General features: G+C 34.8%; 1 protein-coding gene across 1 annotated transcript in view; it reads right to left on the minus strand.

The window, feature by feature from the left end:
- Positions 1-27415, minus strand: part of LOC111512522 (Leucine-rich tendon-specific protein) — a 158376-nt gene that overhangs the window by 76650 nt on the left and 54311 nt on the right. The gene's annotated exons all lie outside the window — the stretch shown is intronic.

Raw genomic sequence — 27415 nt, forward strand, 5'->3', positions numbered from 1 at the left:
TTTCGATTCCTAATAACATTCTCAACAACAAAGCTCATGTCACACTTCTTCCTGAAGTTGAAAATGAGCGACTTATGTGGAAATATGTATTTCTATCACTAGTAAAAAAAAATGTTTTGGCGATAAAAGAGCTTTAAAATATCGAGTGAATATTCAAAAACACCGCCTTTTTGTTGAACACATATTTGGGTCCTTCACTTGATACTACGTGTTACTTTCACCACAATTCGGTCATCAATTCTATTAATTAGAGTTTAAGTATAATTTTTCAGTTCATTCACATTATTATGTTTCATTTTGTACACCGCATTCTTCAGAAATCCACGAAAATTAAAATCTAGAGGTGTTATGTCTGGTAAACGAGGAGGCCACATGACAGGACCATTTGTAGCAATCCATATGTTTCCAAAACAGTTTCGCAACATTATTTTCACGCCACTCGAATCAAGTGCTGGTGCTCCATCTTGCTGAAAATAGATCATCTGACGAGCACTTAGATCGGAATCATCGAAAAACTCTTCCAACACTCTTGTTAATAGGTTAATGTAACGGGGTCCGATCAAAAAACCATGGTAGAAAAATGGACCAATAATTCTGCCTCTGAATATACCACACCAAACATTATTACTATATCGTCTTTGCGAATTATGAAGATAGACTAGAAATGAATTATGTCAACTCCAATAATGAAAATTCTGTCAATAATACATCCCACAATTTGAAAATATAGAAGTTTGAATCTTGTCTGCATTTATTCATAAACCACCGACAAAACCCCAATCATCTCCCAGGTTCTAGTGTTTGTACTGGTCTTAACTTTATAAAGAGAAATCTTATGTTTCTTCATAATTCGTTGAATAACAGACGGTGGAACAGCTATTTTTCTAGATAAATCTCTGATGGAATTATTTGGATTTACCTCAAAGTAGGCTAAAACGCGAATTTCTTCAGATATTACGAAACGTTTTTTAGGTCTCCCCTTCTCAAAAACCTTTTTACTGTTCCTGAAACGACCATGAAGCACAGCAAAAAAACGCCGATTAAGTAATTCACGGTCGGGAAACGAATTGTTGTAGTGTTGGAGTGCTTTTTTACTATTGTTCTGGCAAACCAAGTAGGAGTCTAACATATCACATATTCACTTTAATGCCGAAAGTGGATAAGATGGAAAAATCTGGAGTTCATAAGCTTGAGTATCCGAAGACTAATAGTGTTTATGTGGGACAATGTGGTCAAAACGGTATGCTGAACATAAAAGGTCCTCCAGACTAGATAAAAATGATTTCTTGCACTACAACCACAAGTTCCCGAATCTAAACGTTACAAAGATTTTGCACTATGCAAGCAAAGATTTTCAAATTAGCATACCAACATTATCACAGGTGAAGAAAATTCAAGTATTCAATTAAGTTATGTAGGTCTGTTATTACCTACAGTGAGTGATGTTTAGATATATTAGGTCTAATATTATCAATCATTTTCAGTTTATTGTATTAGTTTGAAAATGTCCTTATAGGACGAAACTGGAGTAACGTTAGTTACAAATAGAAGTGATAAAACACATAGGAAGTTTCATTCCTCATTTTTCATGATGATCTTCTTTCGCGTAGTAACGGCTACATCCATCAATTTACTGGAAAATATTTAACATATTTACGTTTTTTTTATGGAATAGTCAACCGGAATAGTCAAAAATTTCTACCGGTAGTTGAAATAGCATTAATGTAAGTTTTGAAGTAGAAATCCACATTGTTCAATACAAACACACCCAATTCTCTCTAAAAATTACTATTTATGTCAAAACACGCGTCGAAAAATATGTCGGAGTTGAAATTTACGGATAAAGTAATAAGATAAGGTTACTTTTTTTTATGTGAAACTTTTTCACCATCCTGTCGATCGACATAAACATGAAGATTTAGAAAAATCAGTCCCTTTTCAAACATCAAAATGATATACAAAAACTATTAAATTATACCAAAAAGTTATTGATTTCATTCATAGTGATTTCGTTGTTATATTTCAGAATCTTGATGAAGATGTTTATGATTGATATCCTGAAGGTTTGTCGAAATCAAACTTTGTTTGTAGCCGGAGGCGCTATAAAAAGAGAAATTTAAGCAGAATCCGAAAGCATAAAACTGCCGAAGCAACGATTCAACGAATATCGATCGAAAAAACCGATTCAATTGTCCATCGAGATTTATACCCCGTTCTTAAAAATATTCTTATGCCATGTAACTTTAAGAAGGAACTGTAATCTCTTAAATCCATCCTGCGAGTTAATTTACGGAGCGTATTTGTAAATCCTGTCTTAAGCGGTGTAATAAATATCTTTTTAATTCAATTTAGCTGCCGATCGACACAAATAAAATAAATTTTCTCGAATACAATACATAATCTATAATTCATATGGCCGAGCAAAAACTTACAGATAGCTTGTTACTATAAATTTATACTTGGTTCTGGTCACCCACCACAGACGCAACCAAGACGGGATGTCGTTTAGCATAAAATTCCATCGGTATTAAATTGAATTAAGCATAACAACATACCTGCCGCCCAAATACAATCTCGCGTTTTTTCACGATTATATTTTCATCAAATATCGAAGCGGGAGACTGGGGCAAAAGTTGTACTGGGCGTTTTTGGTTCGATCTTGAATATAAGAAAATATATATTTCGAAATGGAATCTCTAAACATTCATGTCTCCCAACATACCTACTCAGTACGTAAACGTTAGTTTATATCATCATTAATTTAATTTTCAAATATTGATTTATTTTCGGTACATTATTTACCGGGTATCATTGATCCGAAATAAAAAGGTTTTTTCAAACAGTAAGTAGATTTATTCTAAGTTTCAATAAAATCCATAGAACGCGATAGTGAAAACCCCAGCCAAATCGATTAAGCCGTTCTTGAGAGTAGCGCTCACAATTGCTCATTCAAATAATAATAATTGTATTTAATGAAATTGCCCAATACTTGATGAAAATCTATAAACCATCAAATTACACGTTATTTTGAAATTTTCACTAAACAGTTTCACAAAAACGCAACATGTGTTTCGTCATACAATGGCTTCTTCGGGCATGTCTTCACTAACTATGTTCTACATATTCAGTGCTTTGTAATTATACCTAATTTCACAATTTAAAGTGCCTACATTTCAAGTACCTGAGTTTTTATTCCTGGCCATTTAATGTTTTATGTGTACCTAAGTTTGTAATGCAGAAATAATATTGTTTGACGTCCAAAATTTGTTTTACAGTATTCCGTCAATTGAAACAATTGAACTGGTTGAGCGTCTTTAATTTTATGGATAACATAGAGAATGAAATATATAATAATGTTTAAAAAATAAAATATGTTTTTTTTATTAACCAGATATCGCACCCCCTAGGAACGATAACCCTCAGAAGTTGAAACTTATGCGAGCTAAGGATAATTAGGTAACTATCAGTTTCTTGGACTTGGACTGTTTTACTGGTAGAGATAGGCAATCAGGTAGTTTTGTTGAATATGTCAATTTAATTCACCCGTCAATAAAATTCACCACTGAAAGTGAGGTAAATAATTCAATAAACTACCTTGACTTAACTATTTCTAAAAATAACAGTAAACATGATTTTGCAATTTTCCACAAACCATCTTATACGTACATTATCATACACACACCTTTACCAGCATAAAGTAGCTGCATTCAATAGTATGATTCACAGACTATTGAACAATTCAACTTTTTGAGAGTAATTTCCAGAGAAGGCTGAGTTTGTTCAAACAAATCGCGATCAACAACGGTTATAAGGTAGATATTATCGACTCCATCCCATTCAAAAAACTACAGAAGCAAGTCACGGCCCAGGTCTACCCAAATTCAAGATGCGATAACGTCGGTTATAGGAGATTGTCATATTTGGGTGAACCAACCAATGATATTGCACGTTTTTTCAAGAAAGAATGCGTAAACGTTGCTAACAGAACGAATAATAGTCCAAGTAAATGTATTAAATACGTTAATGACAGAATTTCGGTGTCGGATAGATCAGGAGTATATAAGCTGACTTGTGGCTCTTGCTCACGGGGAGTCAAATGACTCACCGTGACTAAATATTTTTTCAAATGTGGAAACTGGTACATAAGTTCAGGTAATTCAATTCATTCAAATGGCCAGGTAAAATTCAGGTACTTGAAATGTAGGTACTTCTAATTGTAAAATTATATATAAAGCACTGAATAATAATATGTGAAATATAGTTAGTAAAGACATGCCCGAAGAAGCCATTGTATGGCGAAACACGTGTTGCGTTTTTGTAAGAGGACCCACCCTTCGCTACGCCACTGTTGGTGGTGTTTAGTGTCTTGCATAATGGAGGAATGATGTTTTCCTGACGATATTGAACAGCTAATTTTCTTAGCTGGTGTAGACTTCAAAACGTCGAAGGAAATTTCACCAAAACCGTCTTTTCAGCCTATCTAGAAAAGAAATTGAAAATATGGAACTTTACTTCACTTCAAAAATTAAATATGTTAATGCTCATGAAATTGTCAATTCAGCTAGTTCAATTATATTACAAGGTTCTTCATCATCGCAAGGTATTAATATCAGCAGTTGTTCTAATTGTACTTTCCAAATTGATGTTCATAAATAATAATAATAATAATAATAATAATAATAATAATAATGGACTTTTGAGTTTGGAGTGTCTACATGACAGAATGGTACTGGATACAGCCTGTAAAGTCGTCAGGAGTTCGGATCCCCTTCTCTGCATGGTCCGTGACCATGAGAGAGCAGGAATTGGAGCATTTCTCCTTAGGGCAGCTGCTCGAGCAGCTGATGAACTCGGTATAGTTTTCGACTCTGAACGAGGTAACTACAACTCTGTCACCGAGTTGGAACCCGTTCAGCAAAAAGCTCAGATAAAAGCCGCAGAGATCACCTTACTTCTGCAGAGACACAGGGATAAGCCGATGCATGGGGTCTTCTTCAATAACATTGAAGACCTTGGCTTATCAAAGCGCCTGACGTTCGCTTTTCTCAGGTCGAGTGGGCTGAAGTCGGAAACTGAGGGGTTCATCATGGCTTGCCAGGATGGTGTCTTCAACACCTTAGTCTACCGCAGTCGCGTGATGGGTATAGAGGTTCCTGACACAAGATGCAGGGCCTGCCGCGAGGCGCCCGAGACCCTAATGCACTTGCTATCAGCATGTCCAGCATATGCGGTCTCGGCCTATATCCATCGACATAACGCGGCCCTAAGAGTGCTATATTACCATCTACGGCACTCTTACGGTATTGACGAGACACCGGTGTTGCCCTACGCTCCGGGGGATATTGAATCCGTTGTGGGGAACGAGAAGTGTCGAATTTATTGGAACTATTCGTTCCCCACCCTCAGGCTCATACAAGCTAATAAGCCTGATGTAGTCCTTCTCGACCACCAGACCAAAACGATATTTGTCGTGGAGTTTTCAGCTCCTGGCGAGACGAATATCGTCAGAAAAGAGGAGGAAAAACGGATAAAATATCGAGATTTTCTCTTCGAACTCCGCAGACTCTATCCAGATCACTCTGTCAAGATGGTCGTTCTGATTATTGGAGTCCTTGGTGGAATGATGTCTTCTCTACTCTCGAATCTCAAAATCATACCGGCTTGCCGCACTAAGGCAGAAATCTTAGCCGCACAGATGCAGAAGGCTGTCATTCTTGGCTCACTGCGTTTGCTCAGGGCACATGATTCTCGGACCCAATGATCACTTACCCCACGGTGTGGGGAGTGGTCATTGGTTGATTATGCTGGCGCGCCCTCCCGAATGTATCGGGGCTTCGGGGGATAGGGCCTGACCAGCGCACACTACGGTGAAAAAAAAAAAAAAAAAAAAAAAAAAAAAAAAAAATGTAAAAGTGTTTATGTATGCAGACGATACGACAATAATAGTGACGAGCTCTTCGCTGAGTACTCTTAATGAGAAAGTGACCTCAGTAGTGAACCAATTCTATGAATGGTGTACAAGAAACCATCTTGTGGTGAACCTACAAAAAACTATGTTCATTCAATTCAACAGTGCACGCAGTAATAAGCCAAACCTTGTCAATCTGAAAATAAACAACAATTAACATGAATTATCAAGCTCAACAAAATTCTTAGGCATACATCTCGATGATAACATAACGTGGATCGAACAAATAGATAATACATGTAACAAACTCAAAAAAAGCTGCTTTGCCTTCCTAACACTAAAAAAATCTCTTCATGAATCATCTCTCCTGAAAGTATATTACTCCGTAGTCTACTCGACCTTATCATTCAACATAATCAGTTGGGGCCTTGCAACTAAATGGACTAGAGTCTTCGTTCTTCAAAGACGCATAATAAAAATAATATATAATATGAAACCTTTTGCCTCATGCCGAGAAGTATTTAAACAAAAGGGTATATTGACATTTCCCTGCATATACATTTTAAATATATTACTGTATATACATACTAATAAAGATTGCTATGCTAGAAATGGTGATAGACACAGGTATGAAACAAGAAACAAAGATAACCTTCGCATAAAAAAATTCAACCACACATATTATACAAAATCACCTCAACATAATGGACTTACACTATATAATTATATATCAAATTATTATCGCATTATCGCACCCTCTCTTCAAGAAAAAAATTTAAAAAATGCTGACAATGAATGCTTCCTACAGCCTTGAAGAATTTGTGAACTATTGCAAAAGTACCTACCTAATTTATGTTAATACTTGTATGTGAGTATGCCCCTGTATGAATATTGTACTTTCAAAATAATTTATTGAATTTCTGATTTTTTAAAAAATGATCCGCATAAGATTAACAATGTGCTACTAAGTGTAATATGACTTGCCATATCCAAGCACAGCTTGGCTACAAATGGTTAATAAAGAATCTGAATCTGAATACATTTGTATCATAATTTAATTTTATCTATATCTATTGTTCATAATAAAATTTCCTTGAAAATTGAATAACTATGTTTTGTTTTTTGCTATTTGGTCGGAAAAATCGTTTAACACTATTGTTAAAAATATTTTTAACACGCTACTTTGTGAACATCATCTCTTAATACTCTCGACAACCATTAAAAATGTCACTTTCCATGACAGTAGTACAAAAAAGTGTTTTTTGAATACATTAATGATAATTCTGAAATACATTCTTTCAAGTTTCACTGGGCTAATATTTTTCTTGGATATATTTCATTATATTTTTGCTGCGTGAGTTCATTGAAACACAGTTCTGTTCTGAAAGTTGAGATCTACTGAAATTAGTACTAGAAAAACTTCGTCAACTACTGCATTACAAAATTTTGAATTGGTATAGAAACCTGATCACCCCTACTGGTATCATAAAGAGCGAATTGTTCGTAGAATCTATAAGATCAAGATTATATCTCACTGAGATTGAAGATATATCGAAGGTAGTTTATGGGAGTATAGACCTGAATTTTTATTGATGGATATTTCAAACATGTACGAGGGTATTGTTGTGGTATGAGCTGCGGTAGAAGTATGCAATCAAATTAACATTTCGACTAATTTATTGGTATTGGAACAATGAATTATTAGGGAATCAATTGATATGAAAAAATGTTCGATGAAAAATATTATGAATACAGAAAACAAGTGTATAACTATTCTTTCAGCATTATTATTATCAACCAGAAAGGAAATTGTAGACCCTTGTTATTTAGGGGAAAGGGGGGCACATTCAACCATCTCCTCAAAATCATTTAATTATTCGAATTTAGCGCCGAAAAAAATCCCATTTACTCGGCTATACCAACTGACACTGTCTGTGAAGTTTGGTCGCTAGTGTGTGATTTTTACACGAGAAAATAAATTAAGTAGAATTTTGGGGTAATAAAGGTGAGTTTTTTGTTGTTGAATTTTATAAATTTGTGTTAAAGTTTATGGTATTATGAAAACTAGATATTTACGTATGCTTTCGGGAGTTATTAGAGATTATGTTTTCTTAGCGATTCTAACCTAGAAATACTAGAATTCTAAAAGCCGCATGTTATTTCTGAAACAAAGGTCAGGAGGCACATTCAACCACCTGATGGTGAGGCACCTTCAACCAATGGTTGAATGTGCCCCTGGTTTATATTTATGCTACAGAAAATCCTAATGAACCTAACTGAGCTGAGTGAGTGAACATTTAATTTTAGATGGTGCGCAGGTATAAGAGGAAGACAAACAGGACAGAAATAAATGAAAATGACATAAGAAATGCAATTAAAGAAGTGATACATAACAGAATGTCGGAAAGGGTAGCTAGTAGAAGTTTTAATTTGAGTAGGGATACACTTCATTCCAGAATTTGCAAATTGAAGAAAAAATACTCACAAGAGCGTTTGGCAACCCTATTCAATGAAGACTTCGGCAACGAAAGTGATTCTGATGTAAACAAAAATATTTATTCCAGCAAATATAGTGTGTCTCAGGTGTTTACAAATAACCAGGAAATAGAATTAGTGAAATATATCCAGACATGTTCAGATATGAACTATGGGTTAACATATAAACAAATTAGGGTATTGGCATTCGATTACGCATCTGCTTTACCCGAATGCAATATTCCTGTCCAGTGGAGGGCGAATAGAATAGCCGGAATAGAATGGCTTAAATGTTTTATGAAAAGAAACAAACAGAAAATAACTTTGAGAAAACCAGAAAGCACAAGTCTGGCACGGGCCACCGGTTTCAACAGAAGAAGCGTATCAGAATTTTTCGAAAATTATACATCAGTATTAACTAAATTCAATTTCACTCCCGGACAGATTTACAACATAGATGAAACTGGAGTAACCACCGTCTTAAAAACTGTTAGAATTGTTTCAACCAAGGGCAAAAAGCAAGTAAGCCAGACTGTTTCCGCTGAAAGAGGGGAACTAACAACATTTGTAGGAATAATAAATGCACTAGGTATCGCGCTACCTCCAGTGTATGTTTTTCCAAGGATACGCAAACCAGATGACTATTTGAATAATGCTCCTACGTCTAGCGTAGCCTTGGGTAATTCGTCAGGTTGGATGACAGGTGATTTGTTCCTATGCGTTTTGGAACATATTAGAAATCACACACACTGTTCAATCGAAAATAAAATACTCCTGTTGCTGGACAATCATGAGTCGCATACAACCGTAAAAGCAATAAACTTCTGCCGTGACAATGGTATAGTCATGCTCTCATTTCCCCCGCATACATCGCACAAGCTTCAACCGCTAGATGTGGGAGTGTACGGACCATTCAAATCCTTTTGCTCAGTTGCCTTCAACAACTGGATGACCTCCAACCCAGAAAAAACTATAACAATAAGAGAGATTGCTCATCTTACAAAAATAGCTTTTCAAAATGCTTTTACTCAAAAAAATATAACCAAGTCATTTGAAAAACCAGGTCTGTGGCCTTTAAACCGATTAGCCTTTCGAGATGATGAGTTTCTTTCAAGTTATGCGAATTACATTGAAGAAGACGATCCTGTTCCCCAGCATCGGACAGACGACACACCAGCAGACAAACAGCCTGGACCAGAATCAGGAAATTCACAACCGCAATGTAAGTCATCTTTCAAAGTGACGCATGCTAATTATTCAATCTTAAAAATCCATGCAGGTAATCTACCAATATCCAGCATAACCGTGCCTAAAAAAACAGGTCCTTCAAGTTCATTTACTTTCACCGCCATGTACACCTATAAAGATTGTTTTATCAAGCTGCAAGAACAAAGAAGGTGCTTACATAAAGTAGGTAATCGATTATTACACACAAAATTTATATTTATATTTTTTTAGACGAACCTTCAGTCTCTAGCAACGTTATTACTCCAGAAATTGTTAGGCCCTTTCCCCGAGCTACTGTAAAGAAGACAAAGAGTAGAAAAGGAAAGTCTAGAATTTTCACCACTACGCCAAAAAAAATCGTCTGGAAGGAACTGAGAAGGAAAGAGAAAGGCGAAAACAAATTCAGTGTGAACGAAACCAAAAACGGCTGCTGAAGCAAGTGTTTCCAGAAAATAAAAAGGCAAAGATTGCAATAAAACTCACAAGGAAAATGAGCACAAGTAGTTCAGATTCTGACGAATCCATTGTTCTAGAATCGGAGGAAATTTCTGATGATTTTAGTGATGAAGAAAATGTGCATCTCATAACAGATGATGATGATATTATTAAAAACGACTTTGTTTTGGTGAAGTTTCCTCTAAAAATGACTGTATCTTATTACGTAGGGAAAGCCATAGAAAGTTTAAACCTCAATGAATTTCAAATTAAATATTTACGTCGAAAGGTACCAGATTACAAATTTTATTACCCTCTAGTTGATGACATATCTACAGTTGACCGCCGTGATCTTGTTTTAAAGTTACCGAAACCCAATTCAGCTAAAACTGCAAGAACCTCTTCTTTACTGACTTTCAACATCAACTTATCCTCTTATAATGTGAAGTAAATGGCGTTATTTATTATGTCTTTGTCTTGTGGTCTCCATGCGAGCCTAAGAATGTATTTTAAGTTGACAAATAGAGTTATTATTCATAAATATATGAGTTATCATTTTACTGACGTCTTGGTTCAAACTGCCCCTGACAGTGGTTGAATGTACCTCACCGGAGGGGCACTATCAACCATTTGCAGACATTTCTTAAATTGCAAATTTTCATAGTAAATAATATATTTAGAAACATACTATTCTTAGCAATGGCAACCAAATGGTCAATACTTCATTAGACTAGGACAACAAAGACAACATACAAGTACTTACTTTACTAAATGTCAATTTTTAAAAACTGGTTGAATGTGCCCCCCTTTCCCCTACATATTCCAAGTATATAAAAAGAAAACAAGGACTCTAATCTATTCTCATCACTAATTGGACTTTTTGAAACTTGCTGTTCTTTTATCATTCCAGTTTAGTGAATCCATTGTCATTATATTGAATTAAAAGAAAAAGGTATATTTTGAATGTCTACTTCTTCTCCACCTTTACATAAAAAATGTGGGAATCTTTCAAAGAAAGAAAGAAAGTAATCAATTTCAAAAAAATCAACTCTTTACAAAGATGTAGAGATCATGTAAAAAAGTACCTTTCGATAACAAACTGGAAATAAGCCCTCTGGAAACAACTACTTTCATATGAACATTGAATCAATAAAAAAACACAACTGCCTTATTGCCTCTTCACCACCAATCTAGATAATATTATAAGATTAATCACTCAATTAATTCATAAAATTTCGGCTTTATGAATATTGAATATATTGAATATTACTGGAGTTTCATCCCAACACCATACCGTTATTTTTAACACCTCGACAAGTGGTTCAATCACCAAGTGATCATCTTCAAGAGGAAGATTAAACTAGATACAATGGTGTTGTATACCTCTGCTTACCTGAATCGCAATTGTCTCGATATTTCACAATTTCACAGTATAGCGTTATCTACGGGTCAGGTATATCTGATAATCAAAAATAGCATTTCAACAAGCTAACGTGGTCCACCACGTTAGTCATAATATTAAAAATTAAATAAAAATTGAGGTAATTTTCCAGAACATATTAGGAAATATTTCACAATTAAAACTCTGTGTTAGTTTAATAACCTGATATATAATGTAAAATGAAAATGGATTTAATAAATGAATACAAATGAGGTCAAACTTATTTTACTTTGTGAATAATTAGATGAAATGTGAATTGTCCGACTTAAAGAGCATAAAAAAACATTAGGCATAGTAAATTAGACTTCTTTTCTGCAAAAATTAGTAATGCTACCAATAAAACTAGGGAAACGTGGAATATAATAAACAATCAGCTTGGCAAACGTGGGTTTTCCTGTGCTGAAAGTAACATCAACCTGAAACTTGAATCCAAATAATCACTTTGGACTAAACTTATCACTGCCTTGCACTACAAGTACTAAGCTTAATATTCTCTATCCATACGAAAACAGTCCAATAACTAAACGTGAGATACATGATACCCTAAAATTAATGAAAAATAAAAAGTCATCAGGCGTTGATGATCTATCTATGAGTACTATTAAGAGCATAATAGATGCTATAATCGACCCACTCACTTATCTTTTCAATCAATCATTCATCCAAGGATATTTTCCTGATGAATTCAAAAAAGCTCTAATTTTACCGTTGTTTAAAAAAGGTAGTAGAGACGAAATAGATAACTACAGACAAATTTCTCTGCTTTGTGAACTTTCCAAACTATATGAGAAATTAGTGGCTAGCAGAATTATCAGCTATCTGGAAAGTAATACCCTGCTATCAAACTGCCAACACGGTTTTAGGAAAAATCATTCTATTGAAACAGCTAGCTATTGTTTTCTCAGTCATATTTATGAAAAATTTGATAAAAATGATTTTATTATCTGTGTGTTTTTTGACCTGTCAAAAGCATTTGACACGGTATCAACTAATTTTGTGTTGACCAAATTAAGTGTGCTTGGTTTGCCTAATAACATAGTACTATGGTTTAAGTCTTACTTGAGTGGTCGTAGCATAATTGTAAAGCAAATAAATTCAATGTCTAATGAACGCGAGGTTAGATTGGGGGTTCCCCAAGGCTCTGTTCTTGGTCCCCTATTGTTTTTAATTTTTGTCAATGATCTGTCGGAATATATGAGTGATTTCTATTTAACTATGTTCGCTGATGATACCACCATTACAGTCGCTGGACCTACTATAGATGATTTGCTAACAAGAGTTAGACTGATTATAGACCCGTTCACAAGCTGGTGTGATCGTAATCGTCTAGTTCTGAATACCTCAAAGTCGGTATCGATGAGATTTTATAATAGAAGTAGGGGTACCACAAGTGAATTAGCTCAGTGCGATAATATCAATATCAATGCAGCAAACGAAGTTAAATTTTTAGGAACAATTTTGAATGAAACATTAAGTTGGGATCAACACATCGATAGTGTCTGTAAAAAACTAAATAAAGCAGATTTTGCGATCAAGCAAATGAAAAAATGTGTTGACCAACAAGGTCTATTGGCAATCTATTTCGCTATGGCTCATTCCCATATTTCACTCAATATAATGTCTTGGGGTTCTGGTAGAGATTTTAATAGGATATTTGTAGCACAAAAACGTATTGTAAGATTGATTTTCAATATGGAATATAGAGATAGCTGTAAACCGATATTTGTCAGAATGCAATTATCATCGGCACCATCAATTTATCTGTTCACATGTGTGAACATCACATCACATCATCCCACAATCATAACACGCGGCATGGTGGCTTATTGAGAATACCAGCCCACACCACATCTAAATTTAAAAACTCTCCCCAGTATTGTGCTATTACGTTTTATAATAAACTACCCAACTTTTTAAAAAACTCCAAATCAGACAATATTTTTTATAAAAGTACTAAGGAATTCTTTATTGAAAAATGTTTTTATAATGTACAAGAGTATCTGGATGGCAACTTCAGCTGAGTTTTATTTTGTTTAGTATACTAACAAACTCTCATTGAGATTTTAAACTTTATATCTTACTTACTTGCTATATTTTAAATGTATATGTTTAGTATAAATAGTACCTGTTGACATACCATATGTACATATTGTACCTCAGTGGCTAAATAAATTATTATTATTATTATAGTAATCTGTGAATTTCAATAAATATTGATAAAACAACTACCTATATCATTCACAGTTCTACATGGGTAGATTTTACAGTAAATATTAAGTATATTTGGATCAGTCCAGTAACATGTTATCATGTTCTCGGAAAAGGATAATTGCTCGTAGGCAGTGTGCATCAAATAAAGATCAAAAATAACCTCGGGGCGCGGGGAGTGAGACGCGCACCCCTATAACCGGTGACAGAAAACATCATGTTCAAAACATGTTCAAGCGTTAGAACTTGTGAAGAAAATTTGTAGTCATTTGTGATTTCATTGTTTTTTAATAAAGGTTTATTGTGAAACTAGTGAGGTATTCAAAGTAATTAAAAAGGTAAGAGATAATGTTCAAATGTAAATTGTGTTTAAATGAATGTGTATCACTAAGAAAGTATGACTTACATCTTCAATATTTCCACCGTTACTGGAGTGATGCGGAATTTATCTGCTTACACATTCGTCTTCGGGTGATAACAGCGAATACCATATTCCCGAAATTTTATAGAAAATTTTAATTTTTGTTTTCAAATGAAGGACAGATAAATCAAGTGAAAGTTTTTCTGAAATTGAGTATATAAAAATATCACATACTAACAATATTGACTTTTCTTGCAGCAACCACGAATTTCGTTTAATATGTATACGTCGAGCAGGAAGAAGTTAATGTAGAAGGATATGTGAATTTCGTGGAAGCATTGAAGGTGGCTTTTGCTTTATACTTCATCCTCAATATTCAATATCCGAAAGGTTTTTCAATAATATTAGAGTTGTTACATAAACAAATTTGTGAAACATCAAAAGTGAAGATTTTTATAAAATAATGTGCTTGAAATTAACTTTTGTACTTATTTGTGATGTACTGTTTGGAATATTTGGTGTAGTAATGAATATTACTGGAGATTTTTCTCAACATCAAACCGTTATTTTAACATCTCCACACGTGTTTCGATCACCAAGTGATATACACCCTATGTTTACGGTAAAACATATTAGGGGGCAAAATAGGCTCAAAATTCCTTCAGATTCGTGATCAGGACTACCAACTTACTACGAATACACCTTTTTCCTGAAAAACTTTCAGTCCTGAAAAATCCGAATTTGTCTCACTTCTTATGGAAACACCCCCGTATCTTCCGTAATATTCGAGGTGGAACGATGAAACTCTCAGGACTGATAGAAATGCTCAAAATGCACCTACCACCTGAATGGGGTTGGCCAAAGTGATATACACTGTCCGCCACTCAGGATAGAATGCCCCATTTTTAGGTAAAACATATTACCTCACAAAATAGTTCGCTTCTAATACCTGAACCCCTTCATTCTATCTGGAGAGTACTCTCAGGTATGGAAGATACAGATGCTGTGAGATGCTATCATCCATTTTGAGCCTATCTGAGGAAAATGTCACAGCACCACATTGTCAGATTATCGAGATAGTGTGAAGCAGTGTATGAAAAATTATCGATAGCGGCAGCTATTATAACTGTAGAAGATTATTCGTAAAACTAATTCTGGTTGCTGAACATCCAAATTTTACCCAACCAGAAGTGAGAGCTCTCGACTGATGAGCAAAAACTGCAAAAAATGAAAAAAATCTATATTCAAAGGTTCACATCTCGAAAACTGTACAATTCTGAGCTTTGGCTGTGGACACTTTCAATCAGCACATCAAGAACTACGACATATCAAAATTTCGGCAAAATTCAAGGCAAGCCAAATGTGCGGGGTCCTTTATCAAAATATTGAGGAAACATTTTACCATCCGAAACAAAATTAATCTTCATACTCATTGCAACACCGAAACAACTGTAAATTTTTTAAGAAAAAATCGCACTCGGTGAACAGGTAGAATTTAGATCATTTTACCTACTTGCTGAATTGTTGTCTGAAAAAATATAAAATTGTCAACAGTTAAATCACTTGAAATTGATCGTTTTGTTTTTCAATTGAAAATGTGATTTTGAAAGTAGTACTTCGAAAGATTTTTGGACTACATAACATTTTTCGCCACAAAATATCCTTGTTTTTTTAAAATAATGGGAAAATGAGAATATGAACTAACATTAGCCATCCTAAAACCTCACTGATTACATGTTTCCGTTCCTCTTACAAAATTACCATTTTCTCTCTCATTGAGAAGGAATAACTTTCCTGACAACAAAATAAAAAATAAATTATTTATGTGAAAACAAAAGTCGAGTTTCTCTTAAACAATTTTGTTCATGTTTTGATGTCAAAACCAAAAAAAATCTACTTCAATTATTACGGAAGATACGGGGGTGTTTCCATAAGAAGTGAGACAAAATCGGATTTTTCAGGACTGATATTTTTTCAGTCCCGAAAAATCGTAATAATTGTAAGTTGATAGTTCTGATCACGAATCTGAAGGAATTTTGAGCCTATTTTGCCCCCTAATATGTTTTACCGTAGAAATGGGGTGTTCCATCGCGAGTGGCGGACAGTGTATATCACTTTGGCCAATCCCATCCAGGTGGTAGGTGCATTTTGAGCATTTCCATCAGTCCTGAGAGTTTCATCGTTCCACCTCGAATATTATGGAAGATACGGGGGTGTTTCCATAAGAAGTGAGACAAATTCGGATTTTTCAGACTGAAAGTTTTTCAGGAAAAAAGTGTAATCATAGTAAGTTGGTAGTCCTGATCACGAAACTGAAGGAATTTTGAGCCTATTTTGCCCCCTAATATGTTTTACCGTAAAAATGGGGTGTTCCATCGCGAGTGGCGGCAGTGTATATCACTTTGGCCAACCCCATTCAGAGTTTCATCGTTCTATCTCTAATATTACGGAAGATACGGGGGTGTTTCCATGAGAGGTGAGACACACACACACACACACACACACACACACACATACATATATATATATATATATATATATATATATATATATATATATATGTATATATATATATATATATATATATAAATAAATATATATATATATATATATATATATATATATATATATATATATATATGGATTCGACCTTCATATAACATATAATTGAATTCGAAAAGACACGCGTTTTGGGCTAGTTGGCCCTTATCAATATGGTGAAGGCATAGATTGGGCAGTTACATGGTTACAAATAAAAGCGCAACTATATGCAGTCATCAACAGAAGTCTTTCGCACATCTGTGGTTTTCGTAAGAAGATCTAGTATCCACAAAAGGCAGCTATAGCTATTTAGGTGGAATTTTCAATCCGGAAATGGTAACAATAGGAATGCTCTGATTTATAAATCCAAGAGAAAGATTTATCAGCCATACTTTGCTTTTATTTCAGTGCTATGCTTGTTGAAACTTTCCCTTTGATATATAACACTCAACTTTCAAATTAACATAAAAGCAAATGTAAAATATATCCATTGTTAAATGACAATGAAATATGTGGAAATACATTGTTATAATACGTTGTAAAAATACAGTGAAAATGAAAATTTACAATGTGAAAACACATTATTAATGAGGTAAATATTGGATAAGTTATTCTGCAAAATTGCGTTACCTATCACAGTTTGAGTTACTTTTGAGGAAATTTACATAAAATATTATTCAAGAATATATTACATATGCAGAATTATTCCAATTATATTTTACTGTTTCATTGGTATTTGTGGAAAAACAGATAAGTTCTCGTGTTATTTTCCATTGTATCAACGGTTTTTGTTCTACATAATTTATAATGGACTGTTTTCGTTACAACCACTGTTGTATTTTCACATGACATTACGTTGATTATTTTTGGCCAACGTATTGTTATGAGAATTTACACAATTTTTTCAACAGTGTTGTTAACTTGTCTAAGTTATTTCAATGAACCGAAGTCTATGGATGGACGACTGCTAATTTTTCTGGTCTTTCATATTTTCAAGTATTCTTTATATCTCATTTCAATAGATCTTTTAGTCCGTCCATAATATTTTGCATCGCAGTCCTTACATTTAATTTCGTATATTCCAGACTTGTTCGAATTCTTGACTTTGGATTTCCTTAAAAGCTCTATAGTGTATGACTTGTTTCAAATACCACTACCATACCTAGTTCCTTGAAAATATTTCCAAAGTTTTCGTGTATTTCAAAAACTTCGCCCCACGATTTGATCTCCACAAACTTTATTTAAAAAATATATCATAACATGTTTCGCTAGCACAGTAGTTTTATCAAGTGCTTTATCACTTGCTAGCGAAACATGTTGTGATATATTTTTCAAATAAAGTTTGTGGGGATCAAATCGTGAGAGTTTTTGATATTATTATGGATCTTCATCAAGTAACGGCCGAATCAATCAGAACATTTTCGTGTATTATATGAGTATGAAACTGAGATATATTTATCTTGGTATTCGTCGTTTTTAAAAGTCGAGATTTCGTTCATTCTCAACCTATTTCTTCCCTATAATATCATCTACAATACCCCTCGAAAAAACGCTACTGACTGCTACTTCCTGTATTGTCACTTTTTTTGTAAACCTATCATATGTGAAAGAAAACGTCAAAAAACGATGCAGTAGAAAATTCAACCCCGCACGTTTGTGCTGTCCACAGTGATGTGTACAGTCAGAAATATACCCGTAAGTGCTTGTTTCCTTCATGAATACATCGTATTCTAGATTTCCAAATTGCATTCAAAAATGTATGTGTGACATCACAAAACAAACGTTATCTGGATAAAGACCATATACAGGATGTTTCCTAACTGAGGTACGAAACTTCAGAAGGTGATTCGTCAGGTTGTGTTGAGAAAAAAGTTCTCATGAACATATGTCCAGAGTTGCTTCGTTTTTGAGATACAGGGCGTTTAAGTTCAAAAAAATGGTATTTATGAAATATCATGAATCTTCTTTCACTGATTTGGTTGAAGTTTGCTACAGTTATTTGAAGTAATAATGCGCTTATTTAGCCCTAACTAGATTGAAATCATTAGGTCCAGTGGAGTCTCAGTGGGCACCACAGCTAACAATATTGGGAAAAAATGTACACCACTGTTGTACGCCACAGGTCCGTATTGAAAAATTCAAAGATAGGGGTGGCCCAAGTCAGATGACACCCTGTATAAAAAATTCATGTATATATTCTGAGAGCCCACATCAAGTGCCAATAGCAAAATGTTGACAGATTTTCAATGTCTGCGGATAAAGAAGATATAGGCAAAACAATAATTTGGGATTTTTTGGTTTTTCCTGTATATCTCCAGAACCAAAGAAGCGACATTCGATTTCTTCACATCATTTAATAGGTCTCTAAAATACGCAACTTTGCCATAATTCAACCGATACTCTCATCATAATATGATCAAATATTACCGAAACATCCCGAAATATAAAATTTTATTTATTTTCCAGTATGGAGTGAACGTCGACGATACAAAAGCTACAACAAAGATACAGACCCGTATTTCAAAATTCATACGATTTTTAGTATAAAAACCCAAAATTGGTCAATTAAATGCTAATAACTTCGAATCTTAACAGAAATGTCCGGTTTTCTTAATTTATTTTAGTAGTCTTATGTGTCCCCAATCGTACTAAAGTAGTTTGAAGCACCATTGTGTCCAAAAAAGTTATGTACAGGGCATTTAAACTTTACAAAAAAAAAAAAGAAAATAAAAAATCTGACCTTTGATGCCAATTAAAAAAATAAATAAAATACATACAGGTGTTCAGACACCTTTAAAAACATGCTTAGTTATTGTTCTTTCGTTTGAGGTATCATTTACCTAGCTAAGTCTTAAACTTTTTTAATTAGGGTACCTGAACCACTTAAAGGTCGTAAATATGGATATTTGAAAAATAAAAAAAAAGTAATTTAAATGAAATTCAGCTCAAAAACCTTTAAACGAAAATCCTAAAGCAATATGCCATATTATTTTTAGACTTACATGGAATAATAAGAAACTTAGCCCAACTTGAAAGAAGAGAAAACTGAACAAAGGCCGGTGCCGGTGGCATTTTACAACAAAGAATGTGACCTGAAGCTAGTCATTAATTGGAATGCATTCTGTTGTTATGATTTAGACCTTATGCTAGGGCTATAAACTTGCTTTTGAGTTTATCAATTTTTAGGTACCTGAGTTGAGTAATCATCTTGGACCCTTCGCCGGGTCGTTTTGGTTGGCCAAACAAGTTCTCTAGTCACTGCTTTGCCCTTTGAGTTGCGAGTAGACGTTGGTTTTGTGTTCCCCATTTTTGTAATTCACCGTGTTCAGTTGTAGCCTTTCGCTCCTGCAGGTGTTGTTTATTTTGGACTATCGAACTTTTTGTTGTGTGTGCTGCCATGGCTGAGTTTACGTGTCATGAACAAGCCGATATCATTTTTATGTATGGCAGAGCTGATGGTAACGCATCTCTGGCACGACAATTGTACCAAGAACGTTACCCGAACCGCAGGTAAATCAATTTCTAATTGTAGCGGTAGTTAAATTTTGCCATTTTCACCTTCAAAAGACGTTAAAAATGAGTTATTTTATTGCAGGGTGCCTAACGTCCGTGTGTTTTCCAACACATATCGTAGGCTGTCTGAATCTGTTATTCATCATGCTGAACCTGCAGTAAATCCAGGAAGACATAATGTCAATGTTGAGGAGCAAATTCTCGAAGCCTTCGAAGTGGATCCTACCACCAGCATCAGAGTTGTAGCGAGAGATTTAAACCTTTCGATATGGAAAGTGTGGAGTACGATGCACAACGAAAAGACATATCCATTTCACGGCACGGGTGTGCAAGGCTTGGAGGAAACGGATCCGGCGAGACGGATACGGTTCTGCCGTTTTTTGCTAAACGCAGATATTAACGACGCGTGGTTCTTAAAATCCATCCTCTGCACTGACGAATCGAAGTTCTCCAGGAAAGGAATTACTAATTTCCACAACCTTCATGCATGGGCTGATAAGGACAGCAATCCAAATTGGAAAAAACAGGTAAATAAATGATTTTTATTATTATTATTTTATTACCCATGTTCAACACGTGTTTAATTACATAAATTAACTAATTTTATTACATTTTTGTTTCAGATTTCTTTCCAAAGACAATTTTCAATAAATGTGTGGGCTGGGGTCATCGGACGCACATTGGTTGGCCCACACATTTTGCCTGACAATTTGAATGAACAAAATTACCTCGAATTCATGATAAACGACTTGCCAATGTTACTCTATGATGCCGAAGTGCAAATATTGGACACGGACAGGCCGATCACATTTCAGCAAGATGGATGCCCAGCACATTGGGCTGTAAGCGTCCGCGAACACCTGATCCGCTGTTTTCCTGGCAACTGGATCGGGAGAGACGGACCCATCCCCTGGCCTGCCAGATCGCACGAACCTGACTCCGTTGGATTTTTTTGTGTGGGGTCGGGTGAAAGAACTCGTGTACACAACAGAAATCACCACAAGAGAAGAATTACTTCAGCGAATAGAGGCAGCGTTTGAAATTATGAAACAGGAAATGCAAATGAAAGTAACCACAACTGAAGTACGAAATCGTTGTAGAAAGTGTATACGCAATGGTGGAGGACATTTTGAACACCAACAATAAATTTTTACAGTACAAAACATTTTTTTCCTTAAATTCCACAAAAATCCATATTTACGACCTTTAACTGGTTCAGGTACCCTAATTAAAAAAGTTTAAGACTTAGCCTAGGTAAATGATACCTCAAACGAAAGAGCAATAACTAAGCATGTTTTTAAAAGTGTCTGAACACCTGTATGTATTTTATTTATTTTTTTAATTGGCATCAAAGGTCAGATTTCTTTATTTTCTTTCTTTTTTTGTAAAGTTTAAATGCTCTGTACATAACTTTTTTGGACACAATGGTGCTTCAAACTACTTTAGTACGATTGGGGACACATAAGACTACTAAAATACATTTAAAAAACCGGACATTTCTGTTAAGATTCGAAGTTATTAGCATTTAATTGACCAATTTTGGGTTTTTGTACTAAAAATCGTAAAAGTTCCCTTAAAAATCAAAAACGCGCTAGAAAATAAAAATGTTTGTATGAATATGTTCTACATGGGCTAGTGTATCACCCCCTTAAAGGTTTGCACCCAGCTACCAAACACCCTGTATATATATATATATATATATATATATATATATATATATACAGGGTGTTTCAGAATTCGACGGACAAACTTATACCACGTCATTCCTCTTGCAAAATGATGAAAAATGAGGTAGGACATGTGTGTCCGGAAATGAGCCGTTTCAGAAATACAGGGCGTTGAAGTTGCAAAATAAAAAGACCCTTTTCGTCGTAGCTCCCGGACTAAAAGGAATGAATTAATGAAACTCAGCAAATCGATTACGAGCTAGAATGTGCTTCCTCCAGTGGTATGTTTACTTCAGTATCAGTAGCCAGTGGCGTTCCAACGGGGTAATAGCTTATATTTCCCCCCTTATTTTTTACGCCACTGACTTTATATCCACAACCAACTCTTTCATCATTCTACCATTCATTGTGTGCTTGAAAAATTATTCACTTCGGCAACATATTGCGGATTTTCTACCATTTTAACAACTTTTTTTGCAGATATGTTGTGAGCCCGCAGACCTACTGAATGGCTTTACCTCGAGATTTATTTTTTAATAAAATGTTCCATCCAAACGATTTTCAAAGACAATTACGAATAGTTGGCAAAACTGAACTCAGAATGTTTTATTGAATTATCTTCTCTCACTGGGTAAAAATCCAAGTTTTATCGATTAACCAAAATACCATTACTTGTTTCAACCTTAGCCATCTACAATATTTCCTGGGCATATCTATTATAGTTTTGTTAGATAACTGTACCGATATTCTCGAGTTCTTCAGCCACTGGTTGAATAGTTTCAGAATACATTCACGTGACTTATAACAATCTTTGATCCACCTAAGCAATGAGGATTACTTTATTCACTGACAACAATAAATTTGTTAGGGGACTGTGGAAATGAAATGAGATTCGTATGACACTTCCAAGTTAACGTAGCTGTCAGAAAGTGTTTGATTGTGTATTTCGTATAATAAAAATGAATTTTACATTCGAAGAGTTAGCGGACATGCACCTTATTTATGGAAAATCGGGACGAACTGGAAGGTTGGCACAAAGAATGTATCGTGAAAATTTTCCTGGAAGAAATAGAATTCCTAATTGGAAAACGTTCGAAAACGTGGACAGAAAACTCAGGGAAACAGGAAGTATTTTAATTACCAGAAGGAATGCAGGTATACAGAGAACTGTAAGAAATTATATCACAGAAGAGGAGAGATTGAACTATGCTGCTGAACATCCGTCTGAAAGTAGTAGATCTATAGCTAGAGTGCTGCATGTGTCTTCATCATCTGTTTGGAGGACTTTGCATGAACAGCAGTTATACCCATATCGACTGAGAAAAGTTCAGGCACTGAAACCAGAGGACTATCCAGATCGAATTGAATTTTCTCGATGGTTTTTAAGTATGTGGAGAAATAATCCGGAATTTATCAAGCAAGTGTTATACACTGATGAGGCAAAATTCACAAGGGAAGGTATTTTCAATTCTCGCAATAGCCATATTTGGGCCGAGGAAAATCCTTTTGCTATTCATCCTCATGGCCATCAAACAAAATTTTCATTGAATGTTTGGGCAGGAATAGTAGAAAAGCGTTTAGTTGGTCCTTATCTTTTACCAGATAATTTGAATGGGGACAATTATAGCACTTTCTTGGGAGAAGTATTGCCTGAATTGTTAGAAGATGTTCCTCTGAATATCCGGAATGGAATGTGGTTTCAGCACGACGGTGCTTCTGTTCATTTTTCGTTAGCTGCTAGAGAGTACCTAAATGGGAAATTCGGTGACAATTGGATTGGTCGAGGTGGACCCCACAAATGGCCTGCCAGATCACCAGATTTGAATCCTGTTGACTATTTTCTTTGGGGTCATATGAAGTCACTGGTTTATGAAACAGAACCAAAAAGCCGAGAAGAATTAGTCGCCCGCATTCAAGCTGCATCGATAACGATTGCCGAAAATTTAGAATCATTTGAAAAAGTGCGATTTTCTATGTTGCGCCGTTGCAGATCGTGTATAAGTGTTGACGGAAAAAATTTCGAACAATTACCCTATTGATTATTCATCAGATGTTCTCATTATTATTCAAAAGCACATTTGAATTTTCAATGTAAAGTTCAAAAAGAAATTCGTGTTTATGACTCACTGTTCTAGAATTTCAACAGTATTGTTTCTTATCACATTATCTAAAATATGTGTAGAGAAGGTATATTTTGAACATGATATTTCTACTCAAAGATGAATTATGAGTACCGACATCCAACTAAGAGTTATGTAATTAGCTGTAAATAGACAACTTCCATTTCTTCATTTATTTAAAAAACTTCATTTACTGACTAGAGTTAGCGAAGATCTTATCAGATGTTTATTCAAATAAATTGACTTCTTCGAAATACATTTCTTTTTTTCAGGCGTATAATTAGAGTCTACTGGTAAAATTTTGTTTTTCGGCTTCATCTGTGAAAATTTGAAAACACTGTATACTTTGAGAATGTTTTTCATTTTCTTATTAATGAATATTCTTCAAGATATTTACGATTCTACAAAGAGAAGTGTGATTTCACGAATGGGAAAGACAGGATAATTGTGAACAAAAAATAATTTTCCCAAAATCCAGAATAATGGTGTTATTTTAGGATTATTGGAGCCTAACTCAGTCGAGATTCCGAATGATCGCAAATTTTATTTGGGGTCACTTTTTTTCAGATCACAAAGTCACTCGAAGATCTGAGAACAATGAAAACATTTCAACAATGAAATCTATTGACAAGCACGAAAATAGACCTCAAGAGTTATGATTTGTCATTACAATATGCTAAACATAACAAAAATTGGTACGATGATAGAAAACCCACAATAATTACCATCACTTGCAAGCGCTAAATTAATGGTAAAATCATAAAAGAGTTCAAATAATTTTGGTTTTGGAATTTCGATTATTTTAATCGATTATTCCCATATAAGAATGCACGTATCAGTTCAACTCAATTTTTCTCGAAAACTACTGGTTTTTTCATAGTGAATGTTTATTTGGTTTTTACGTAAAATTGATCAAGGAATTTAAAAAAAAGACGGTTGTGGATATAAAGTCAGTGGCGTAAAAAATAAGGGGGGAAATATAAGCTATTACCCCGCTGGAACGCCACTGGCTACGGATACTGAAGCAAACATACCACTAGAGGAAGCACATTCTAGCTCGTAATCGATTTGCTGAGTTTCATTAATTTATTCCTTTTAGTCCGGGAGCTACGACGAAAAGGGTCTTTTTATTTTGCAACTTCAACGCCCTGTATTTCTGAAACGGCTCATTTCCGGACACACATGTCCTACCTCATTTTTCATCATTTTGCAAGAGGAATGACGTGGTATAAGTTTGTCCGTCGAATTCTGAAACACCCTGTATATCGTGATTCTTTTATACTCAGAAATTATTATTGAATAACGAAATTAGTTAGCTCCCTATAACTATATTATTGAAGGGGAGCTGTTGGAAAGTAGGTTGCACTATATCGTTCACTTCAACTATACCATCAGATGATATTTTTTCGTGTTCAAGGCTGAAAGAAATGATTACCTGGAGTTTCTTGATATATTTAATGACCACTCCGTATGAATAATGATTTCACTATGCCGACCTCACGCCCGTAACTCAAATAATCACAACATGCGAATCAATTCTACTTCATTATTCCGCCGATTTTCAAACCCTTGATTGCTAACAACGAAAAAAAAACCGGAACTATTGAATTAAATACGGTTATGGCACCCGTGCTCTGATTCCAAATTTCCATCGACAGTTCTATTCAGAATCACTTCGTGGGTGGCCCTCTCTGATCGAATTCAGCGACTGAAAAAATTTATTGCAACACTTCGCATCGGAACATCATGCAATTTTTTTGTGTATTCCTGCTTACAACTTATTCCGATGTTTTTAAATGTGTCGAAATGAATTTTTACAGAGCAGAAGAATCCGCTTGAGAATGTTGACGATCGCAGGTTTTCTTGAAATGAAATTCAAGTTTTTTGATGGGTGGATGGTGACTGTTGATTCTCTACAGAGGAGATGATCTGATTTTCATTTTCAAGCAGAGAATTGCATAACTTTTCGAATCAATCTGAAAAATGAGAGAAGGTGGTTTATGTTCTTCAACCTTAAACAGTTATGGAAACTCTTCAATAATAAAAGAAAAAATTATGGTGTCCCCGAAAGTATGTAGGTATCTGGGAAATCAGTATTTCGAAAATGGTAATGATATTGTGAAACATTTTGCTATACTATAGAATTTCACTCTATTTATGATTCTAATGAGCTTACTAATATACCAAAAATTAGTTATGATAATACCCTCTACATAAGTAACTGTACAGTTAGTCTAGAAACGATACTAACCAAGCTAGGGAAATTAGATATAAATAAATGAAGAAAAACTGCTGATTTACACTTGCAAAAACACTATTAGAGCTTCTCTCTTCATGCCGGAATCTTGGTATATTTCCACTTTACTGGAAATCAAGCTTCATAACATCTATTCATAAATCTGGTGATAAAGCCAACATACAGTTTTATCGTCAATAAGTGTAAATTGCTTTGGTCCACAGTATGTGACTAAGTCAAAGATTCAGTTAATCAAGTTCTTATAGATGAACAACATGGTTTTACCAGAGGCAGATCAATAACTTCCAGTCTACTGTTATTTTCACAGTATGTGTTGAATTCTTTGGAGAATAAACGTCAAGTAAATGTCATCCATACTGACTTCTCCAAAGTATTCGACACAGTAAACCATTCAGTTTTATGTGAGAAAATAAAAGCAATTGGATTTTGTGGAAAACTACTGGAATGACTGTTAAGCTTTATATCTATATATCTCTTGAAATTATCATTTTATCAGATGTACCACAAAGAAACCACCTAGGCTCATCTCTTTTCAACATTATCATGAATGATATCAAGGTTAACTCAAAATATACAGGTGTCTTACTTTCTGCGGATGATTTGAAAATGTTTAGGACAGTTCAAACACACGGTGATTATAGTCGAAGTAACTGGTATTGTGCATACTGTCGGCGCCCTCAAAGGCCAAAAAAACCAATACATAGAAATAAAGCCGCTGTCAACTAGTCCACGTAGACTGAAGAATTGGCGGTTCGTATATGATGATTTTTACTAATCGAGTTTATGATTGGCTGAAGAGTCATGAAATTAAATTTGAAGTCATGTTACGGTGACGAATAGAACGCAAGCCGCGATGTGATACTCAGACGGTTCACACCGTTCTGAAGAGACCATGCCCGGTACTGTTGATGGGGCAATCACCCCGAAACCGGTCTATCGGTTGGTTGGATCGACCAAACGAAATTAATTTCTGCTTTTCATAGTGGGAAATAATTTGCGACGAATCTTCCAAATCGAAGACGTTGCACAGGTGCCTGATGGTTTTACTTCAACTCTCTGCGCGGCATTAGCTGGGTGGGTTGTTTGTTTTTCCGTTGGGTATCTGCCACACGTACCTACAAAGTCGTAGGTCTGCATGAGAGGAAAGAGGCAACCTGAAGCATGTCACAATGCACCTCTCCGGAATATTAATTATTAAATTAATTAATATTATATTAATATTAGTTAATTAATATTAATTATTATTAATTATGTATCCATAA

Source organism: Leptinotarsa decemlineata, unplaced genomic scaffold (genome assembly GCF_025532065.1).
Source record: "Leptinotarsa decemlineata unplaced genomic scaffold, Ldec_3_MD MMD2_tig00078422_RagTag_RagTag, whole genome shotgun sequence".
NCBI classification, from domain to species: domain Eukaryota; kingdom Metazoa; phylum Arthropoda; class Insecta; order Coleoptera; family Chrysomelidae; genus Leptinotarsa; species Leptinotarsa decemlineata.